This window comes from Aulostomus chinensis, chromosome 10 (genome assembly GCF_037954235.1).
Source record: "Aulostomus chinensis isolate RoL2024-O1b breed Wild chromosome 10, RoL_Achi_v1.0, whole genome shotgun sequence".
Lineage (NCBI taxonomy): Eukaryota > Metazoa > Chordata > Actinopteri > Syngnathiformes > Aulostomidae > Aulostomus > Aulostomus chinensis.
The window spans coordinates 3514766-3524304 of NC_141329.1; the positions used below are offsets into that span (position 1 = coordinate 3514766).

Genomic DNA, 9539 nt, shown 5'->3' on the forward strand with positions numbered 1-9539 from the left:
TTTAGTGTAACCCTTGATATTTTACCTCTGTGCAGATCATTGTCAGGATGTTAATCAACACCCATTGGTTCCTGGGTGTACCATACTTGGCTGACAGTGAGGTGTGAGTCCGAGATGCGCTTTGGGTGAAGATAAATTGTGCTGGTGTTGTCCGGACACTCGGGGATGTACTTCTTGAAACTTTTGAATGGACACAAGGGAGTCCCAGGCATGGCGAACATTAAACCACTCAGGGTTTCTCTGATGCAGTGAGGTCCTTGTGATGTTTCGTCCCTGGATTGTGCGCCAGACCGACATATTTCCCACCATCCTCTTCACGCAGCACCACAAAGGATGATTTCGTTAGCTCTCGGTTCCCCTCTCCGCCCCTCCATGCAAAGCACAGCTGGATGTCAAACCAGACCTTTCTCACCAGGCCTGCAGGTGTGTCAGGGGATAGCGCAACTGAATATTTGATGATTTGCGGGTCAGACTCATGAAGGCGTGGGTGATGGATGTGTCTGTCTTTACTGCTGTTTGTGTATGATTTTATCATAGATTTCAAAGACAGCATTGCCAGATTAAAATTCTGCATCACTTGTTATATTAAACTGAGGCATATGATAGTTGGTACCAGCTCTGATGCTAATGAGACTTGCCACACCGTAGTCTGTGCCAAGCTTGGACTGGACCGAGGCATGTAATTAACAAAACATGTCGTTTAAATCGAGTATGTTTTCAAATCAGTGCTCATTTTTTTAGTCTTAAATAATTTTTGAATATATTAATTGCCCATTTTGTTGCCGTTTAGTGTTTATTTCATTCCTCTCTTCCTCTATGAGTTGAAGTTCCTCACTTGTCAGTTGACTTTTTGCTGTTTTTCAGTTTGTTTTACTTTTCTTCTCCAGTTCTCTCTCCTCAGCTGTGCCCTATTCTTCAAAGTTTTTGTATTCTTGCCAACTTGCGCCTATTTGCCTCTCTACATTGACTTCACACGTAATCTTATCGCACAAAAGAATTCGTTTTAGCGTTTGGTGTGAACACTCCTTTAGAAGAGAAGCTTTGACAATTTACATTTGCCATCGTAACATCATTGCTGGTCAAGTAATTTCACAAGTGATTAAGCTTGAACCGAACTACGTCTGAGTGTAGCAGAGGTTAGTCAACACCCAGCCAACCAATCAGAAACGAGTATTCAGCCTGACCATGGTAAAATATCGAGTATCTAAACATATTCTCATCCTAGGTATGTAAGGACATACAGACCATCTCAATCTGCATGGCAGGAAGCTGGTGTCAGATGGAGACCCTGCGATTCAAGTCAAGTCAGTTTTATTTGTGCAGCGCCAAATCACAACAAAAGTTGTCTCATGACACTTTACAAGTAGAGCAGGTCCAGTACCACACTCCTTCAATGAATCTACACCCAACAATTGCACATCCTGCAACAGCGGCGACGAAAACCTTCCTTTTAACAGGCAGGAACGTGGAGCAGATCCAGGATCAGTGGGGACGGCCTTCTGCTTTGACTGTTTGGGGAAAGAGAGCAGGGAAGAGACAAAGACAGATAATGGAGGAAGACAGATATACAGAGGAAAGAGAGGGACAGAGATCAAGAAAGAGAGAAAGGGGAAGAGACTGATCGACAGACTGGGATGTGAGCAGGTGGTGCTAAGGGTGGCAGCTTGAGCCTCTTCAGGTCTGCAGCCTCCTCCAGCAGCACCCGGATCTGGAATGTGGGGAGCCTGAAGGCTCCGGAGAAGAAGACGAGTTCGTAACACATGAGTATGATTTATATATGACACATATAGGAGGAAAGAGAGGAGGAGAGAGAAGCCCAGTGCACCATGGGAGACCCCCCACTAGCCTAAGCCTATAGCAGCATATCTAAGGGCCAGCCTAAACAGCCCAACTATAAACCTGATCAAAAAGGAAGGTCTTAAGTCTGCTCTTAAACATAGAGAGGGGGTCTGCATCCCAGACCGAAACTGGGAGACGGTTCCACAGGAGGGGAGCTTGGCAGCTTAAAGCTCTGTCTTCCATTCTACTTTTAGAAACTCTTTGGACCACAAATAACCCTGCATCCTGGGTGCAAAGGGTTCTACTTGGATAATAGGGGACTATGAGCTCTGTCAGATATGAAGGTGCCTGACTGTTGAGGACTTTGTATGTTCGAAGGAGAATTTTGAATTCTATTCTAAATTTGACAGGGAGCCATGCAGAGAAGCCAGTACAGGAGAAATGGTCTCTCCTACCAGTTCTAGACCACATGCAGGGAGCAGTGTTCTGGACCAGCTGGAGAGTCCTTAGGAACTTATTAGTACAGCCTGATAGGAGGGAACTGCAGTAATCCAGCCTGGAAGTGACAAAAGCATGGACTAGTTTTTCTGCATCTTCTTGAGACGGCATGCCTGATCTGAGCAATGTTACGTTATTTTGTTTCATGTGGACATTAATAAGTACAGCTGTGTATTGTCCGCATAACACTGAACATTAATCAAGTATTTCCTTATCATGTGACCTTGAGGAAGATAGTTTAGGGTGAAGAGGACTGGTCCAAGCACAGACCCTTGTGGAACACCGTAACTGACTGAAGTGGTTTGTAGTCAGTACAAACTGAGATGGACCTCGTAAATATGGCCTAAACCAATTTAGTGCGGTTCCTTTAATACCAATGACATGTTCCAGTCTCCGTAGAAGGATATGGTGGTCAGTGGTATCAAAAGCTGCACTGAGATCTAATAGGACCAGCACAGAGACGAGTCCCTCATCTGATGCTAGTAGGAGGTCACTGGTAACTCTGACCAGTGCTATGATGGATCCTGAACCCTGACTGGAAATCCTCTAATAGGCTGTTGCTGTGGAGAAGTCACAGAGCTGTTTAGCAACTGCTTTCTCCAGAGAGAAAAGGAAGATTTGATATTGGTCTGTATTTGACCGAACCCTCTGGATCCAGGGTTGTTTTCATGTTGATACACTTCCCTATACTCCACATTTAACATTATTAGAGCTAACAATAAATACTGAAAATTGAAATTATCTGTGACCATCCACCTCTCCTACGAGGAGAATCACCCACATTCTCCTCCAATGGTACACTGAGTCCGAACGCGATCATCTGCTTTGTGGAACTGAGATAGCGACATCAAGTTAGTTGGGGTAAGTTGCTTCAAATCCCTAAATGGTTTGCACAGATCTACAATTTTTCTTTTGCCCCCCCCCCCCCCCCTTTTACCTCCCTAAGCAAAGTTTTATTCACTTCATGCTGGATTCCAACTTAAACTTGGTTTGCTGCCTTCATCTCCTAGGATTCTAATGACATTATTTTACTGGCAGTGACCCTGACTGGTTTTGTGCATAACTTTTAAAATGGTGTAACTTTTTGGGGGGGATTTAATTTTTTTTGTTTTGAATTCCCAGCTGTGACCCCACCCCGCAGGATGGAATCCTGACATGTCCGATGGGCTTTGTTTCTCCACTTTCACTCGGTGGTGGAGCGATGACCCCTGGCCATCAACAAAAATGACACACAAAGTTAGATTCCCATCGACTTTCAGGCAGTGCAGCAGTGACATCACAAACTGTCATTTCTGCTTTGTTTGACTTTTCTTTGTCTGCACTGTCCACAAAATGAATGTCATAAATCACGAGCAGTATTTCAGGGCAGTGAATACTTTGCTTTCCTCTCGTATAGACCACATAGTGTAGGACATACTGAGGGGTTGTAATGGTACATATATATTTTTATTCCTGGATGTTTTTGGAATGAGTGAAATTAATGCAGCGTGCACTGTAGATATGTAACTTTAGTGTGGAACTTCCTTCAAACATCCCAGCCCCCTGCACACACAGGAAACTGTATTTGAGATAGTTTTCTTGTGAGTTTTATTTTCTTTGTATAGCCAGTTGCTTCAATGTTTGGTATATTCAACAAAGAAAGATAGAAGATATATTGTTCAGTGAATCTCCACAGGAAGATGCACTGTAGTGTTTTGTGTCTCTGTGGGTTGATAACTTGAACTTGAGTGTATTAATGTGCGTGTATCCTCTTTCACAGGCCCCTAAATCTAATCAGATTGAAAGAACATGTTTTTGAGATATCAGCAAATGTATTGTTCAGAATTTATATTGCATCTTGATGAAAGTTGTGATTTAAACCCAGGTGCCTGTGCTGAATAGCCTCAACAACATTTACATCCCTAATCTTTTTGTTACTTCGCTGGATCAACGCGTTAAGAACACTGCAGGTCGCACTCCTATTCTCCTGTGCCTCTTTTTTATTCATCAGTGTTAAAAATTCTCCAGGGAACCAGTTTCACCATTTCCAAACTGTCAATGAGTTTCGACTCATCTGATGAGCAGCTTCAAATCTGACCTAATCCATATGCATGGAGCGTCTCTTTCTTGGGTCCCTGAGAACTCCGGGTGCATGCAGACGCCGCTGCTTGAAATGATTACCAATCCCTACAAGATGATATTTAAACATGGGCTTATTTACATGAATGTGTCATGGGGCATTTAGTAAAAGATGAGAGATAAGGTTAGCTGTCAGTCGCTGAATTCTCGTGCATAATTTATGGAGAACCTAACAATCGTGTCATGGAGCTACACTACAGCCTGCAGATTAGGTCTAAGTAATGTAGTTATCTTGTCAGTCACTTTAAAGATGATGAATTAGGAAATCTGTTGTAGCCTTCAGAGGGTAGCATCATAAATAACATTCCATTTTTTTATTTGTGTCCCTGCTACAGAACAAATGGAGAAAAAACATCTGTGTAAAACAGTTTTTCTGCACTCACTTTGTGTCTTTGGTGAAGCAATGAAATTTTGGTCACCATAAAGATGTGCATGCATGCGTTTGTGTGTGTGTGCGGTGATTAAGTGATTGTACTATCCAGTGAAGTGGTGATTCAACAGAGTGATCGCTGCCATGTTGGATGAGTAGCCTTACAAAAGCCCTCTTAGCCATGTGCAGCTTGCGGTGAGGAGCAAGAGCGTTAACTGCCACTGTGTTCTCTCTCCCTTTGTGAGTGTTTCACAGGGCCCGAAGGAAGAGAAAGGGTCCCTTGGAAGAGAGGGGCAGCAAGGGCAAATGGGCCCTAAGGAGCCGGCGCCAACCCCTCCGCCGAAGGCATGGCTCTGCCTGCTTAGTTCAAAGAGACAAGACTCTGCTCTCCATGCTCAGAACTGTTCTGTCATTTGCAGACCTGGTTTGAGTTGTTTTATTTTCCTAGGCCATTAAATATTTTAATGGTACCACTTTTATAGTGTGTTTCCTGGTGTGTCACCCCACTCTCTGCCTGATTTAAACATGAAAACCCTCATTTCCCACCTTTTTAAAATAGATTTGAACCTACTTGTTTTTAAGCACCCCATCCCCTGTTGAAGTGATGGGAATGGAGAGGCAAAGAGGATGCGAGAGGAAAACTAACCACAACACGCCACAAGCACTTCTCTGCAGCCCACCTCAGCATAACATGTGAACCGATGTACTGACATTCACACGCAAACTGGACAAACGTGGCTTCATTAGAATACAAACACAGAAACAATGGGTAAACTGCTGTCTAGTGAAAAGCCTTAGCTGGATCCTCAGGCATCGCACTACACTGGTTCAACACTGATGTGCAACTGGGACACCAGCACGTATTCGTAAAATATTCTGGGTGGGGGGGGGGGGGGGGGAGGGGAAGAGAATGAAGTGAGTACAAAGACAGAAAGTGGTGTAGCAAATCACACAGATGAAGACAAACGTTATGAGAAACAACACACGTTCACCAGCGAGACACTACAATCAGTGACATTGTAGCGCACAAGGCCACAACCTGAACACGTTTCTGATCATGAAACACACCACTGGTTCTTTTGGTATTTTTAGATCATGTTGGAGCCAAGTTATCAAGTAGAAGAGTTTTTTTTTGGGGGGGGGGGGGGATTATGTAGCTCAAGCTGTGTTGGGCTTTTGGGGTAAATTGTAGTTTTATTTAGGGTATGACGGTAGTATTACTTCAGTAGAATATACAGAAATTTCAACCCAACCAGCTTAAGCGTCACACATGGATGCCACCATGTGTGATATGAGCCCCCAACTGTAAAGTCCTACAGATACCAACCGCACACAAGTTGAACCTTAGGTTGAGTTTAAATGTTTGGGTTTTGTTTTTTACAGATGGGTTTGCAATCGATCACCTAAGCACAATGCAAGTTCCTGTCTCCTTAGACCCTCCATCAAGACTTTCTTCGGAGAAAGACGTTGGCAGTTGTCCTTTCGGGCAAGCATGTTTGATTTTCTCTCCAAAAGAAGTGACCTGTGCAAAATGATGACGCACAAATGCTTCTCTGAATCAGAAGCTGGAGGAACAAACAGCACAGAACTGCTCAAACAGGACAGTTGGTTGAGCACCTTTTCCTTCCCACCACTTCTGAAAACTAATCAATTTTGCTTTATAAGCTTAGGTGGTGGACCAAACCTGTGTGCATTGGATTTCTGAACCACTGAGGGCTGACAAACTCAAACTCATCAGTGGAAGTCATTCAGAGTTCATGTGCTGTGAAACTGGCACCTGGCGTACACGGTTTGCCAGGGACACTTTCCCAGTAAGACTGGGGGATAACTTATGTAATTGTGTTGTAAAGCTGTGCCACGTGATGTCATCATGCAATAGGGAGTGACTGCAATGACTGAGTCCCATCTTATTTTCCCCTGCAGAGACTTATGCACAACAGTCCGCCAAATGTCTTCTGAAAAATGACTTGCAGACTCTGAAAAAGAAAAAGTTGCGGTAATCAACAAACCTGACAAGGAAAAAAAAAAAGATAGCGGTACAGACAGACAGGACAAAGAGAGCAGATCGTTTTTGGGGGGACTCAAATGTGATGGAGCACAAAAAAGAGTGAGTACAGCTATTGATTTAGTAGGGGGAAGTGGTAGGAACGCAAACAGACATAGATTCATTGAGACAGGTAAAGGATGGCAACGGTTCGAGATGCAGAGGTGGAAAGAAAATAAGGGAGAAGAAAAAGACAAAGAGAGTGACAGAGGAAGGGAGACATTGTCTGTGCCCTCAACCTGTCACCTGCTGTTTTAAATCAGGCTCAGTGTCATTAATCACACGATCACTGCAAAGTCTGAGGGAATTAACCATCTGCACAAAACAGGAATTAAACACTCACACACGTGTCCACAAATCTTTCTGATAACACACAGCCTCACTCTGATAATCTCTTACACAAACGCCCACCACCACACAAGCGCTGCACGAGCCTGCCCACACACACCAGTACAAAATACACACCGAGTCCACACATGCTCACGCACACTTTAATAAATAGCAACACAAACACTTGTTATTTAAACAACAGAGTGTGAAATTACAGTGCACTGAGCTTCTGTTCTAGTTCCTTGACCACAGAACAAGGAATCAATGAGAGGCAGTGTACTGAGAAAACAACTATCTTTTTCTTCATTCATAGAAGAGTGTAGCACGAAGCAGGGCCTCAACCAAATCCAGTGATTGTTGATGGAGACGTTCCTCCATTGTTGGTTTGGAATGTTGCAGCTGAGGCTGAATTAACTCTTTCACCCCCAACTTTTAAAAGAAAGAAATAAAACAGCCATCGCCAGTGTTTTTGAACATCTTATTCGTCTTTCAAGACCCCAGAGTGTATTGTGCTCCGATTAAGAAAAAAAGGAATCACGACATCAGAAGAACGAGTGCAGGCCCTCTTCACAAAAAGGAAAATCCAAAAGTTCGTTCATTCTTTCACCGACACTCAGTGAGGGTTGGTTTCATGAAAAACTGGCATTAGAGGCAAAAAGCGAAACAAATAAAACATTTTTGGTGATATATTATTAGTTTTGCTTTCTTCATACAAAAAGAAATAACTGTCATGACCTTTCACCCTAAATGGCGACTAGCAGCCCATGTAAATGCTGAGTTCAGAGATCGGTGGCTGCAGCTGTGCTCGTTCCTCGATCCCGGCGTGTGACTCACGGCAAACCTCTGGAACGCTGTTGAAATTAGACAGGCCGATTCTTTGGCATCGTTCAAGTACCTCCACAGTTTGCTCTTGTTATGAAAGTTGGAATATTTGAAATGAGCTGGTTTCATCTTCTCTGTTTCATCTGCTACTTTTTTAAACTTTTGATTTTGTTTTCTTATGCTGTTTGATCCTGTTGTCTTGTGGTTTGTTTTTTTTAGGTGTTCTTTTTAACTGTAAAATCCTTTGCAGCCTTGTTAAGAAGGTTGCAAGATAAACTGCAGTGGTTTATCACGATTATTATTGTTATTATGATTATCATCCAGCTCATCAGCGTCCCCCAGACTAGAGCAGGTCTGAAAGCATTGTCTGAGGTTCTGTTGAAGGAGGTTAATGACATCACCGATGAGGCAGGGTTGATTTCCATACATGCTTCCAGGCCTGTGTGAGCTGACGTTCATAGGACAAAAAAATAAACTCAACGTATCTCTCATGAGGGAGTAATCAGAAATGATGATCTGGCTTCTAATGTATTTACGGGACACTAAAGGAGGAATGGTGGGCCCACAGCTTCACTCGCATTGTTTGGTATTCAAGGACTAAACTAGATGATTGAAATCTCTCGGGATGTAATTCTACCAAACTGCTGCTGCAGTGGGGCTCTGGCTCGATTTATTCCCTGAATGCAACTCAGCCATATGGGCCAAATGGTTCTTCAGTGCTGCTGTTCTGTGACTTTCCGACTGGGGGGATGAGGGACATTATCGTCACCGTGGGTCATAGAGGGAAGAGTTGAAACACTCCTCATGGTCATGATATGTGAGGATGTTTGATTCATAATGAATCAGCTGACAGGTAACAGAGATGTGTTTATCTGAAAAAAACAAAAAACTGCATTCAATTATTTTAGTGTTTCCTTTCATTTTTCACTTTCATCTTGGCTAAGTTGCGTCTGCTGTGGCCTATCTAGCCTTTGTCTTCCAGGATCATCAATTTCAACAACAAATGACACATTTTATTGATCCAATTCTTTTATATTGTCTGTTGAACACGACAGTGAAAACATCCATGCTTGGAGCTGACTAAGACGGTCAGTTTTTTTTTTTTTTTTTTAATTAAAAACCTGTTCAAATTCTTGATAACCCTTAACATTAACAATTATGGAAGCAAATATCTGTTAATGAATATGTTTTTCACCAGACAGGGACAGAGGAAATGCTCCAGTGCCACCATGTATCAGGGCTGAGCACATGGAGCCACCAGTGGGAGACTGACAGCCCTTGAACATGAACAAGATTGCCTTGTGTCATTCGAGTGGGCTTACCATCCTTTACCATTCCATTCTCCACACAACCAGGCTGACCCCCCCACCCCAACAACACTGAGTTCAACTTCTGGGATTACCAGAGCTCATTAAATGGCACTGACACGCCTCCATCTTCTGCTACACCCACATGCTTCTGTGGATGACATCGACTGTCCTCTGCCAGGCGGCAGCATGTCCGTGAAAAGAGACGACAGAAAGTGGAATCACTATCATCCCTTGGAGGTACATTGGTGAGTCTAAAAGGGGGTATTCT

The 9539-nt window shown here is 43.3% G+C and overlaps 1 protein-coding gene across 5 annotated transcripts in view; it reads left to right on the forward strand.

The window, feature by feature from the left end:
• The window catches only part of LOC147254091 (cholinesterase-like), a 30880-nt gene extending 25673 nt beyond the window's left edge, over nt 1–5207 (forward strand). For 2 of the 5 annotated variants that reach the window (XM_086215605.1, XM_086215612.1), the window contains exon 13: nt 36–3193. The gene's annotated coding sequence lies outside the window, so the exon portion shown is untranslated. Of the gene's footprint in view, nt 1–35; nt 3194–5010 lie in introns of those variants that run through there. The other 3 variants (XM_086215608.1, XM_086215606.1, XM_086215607.1) reach the window with 3 other exon arrangements.
• The last annotated feature ends 4332 nt before the right edge of the window (nt 5208–9539 follow it).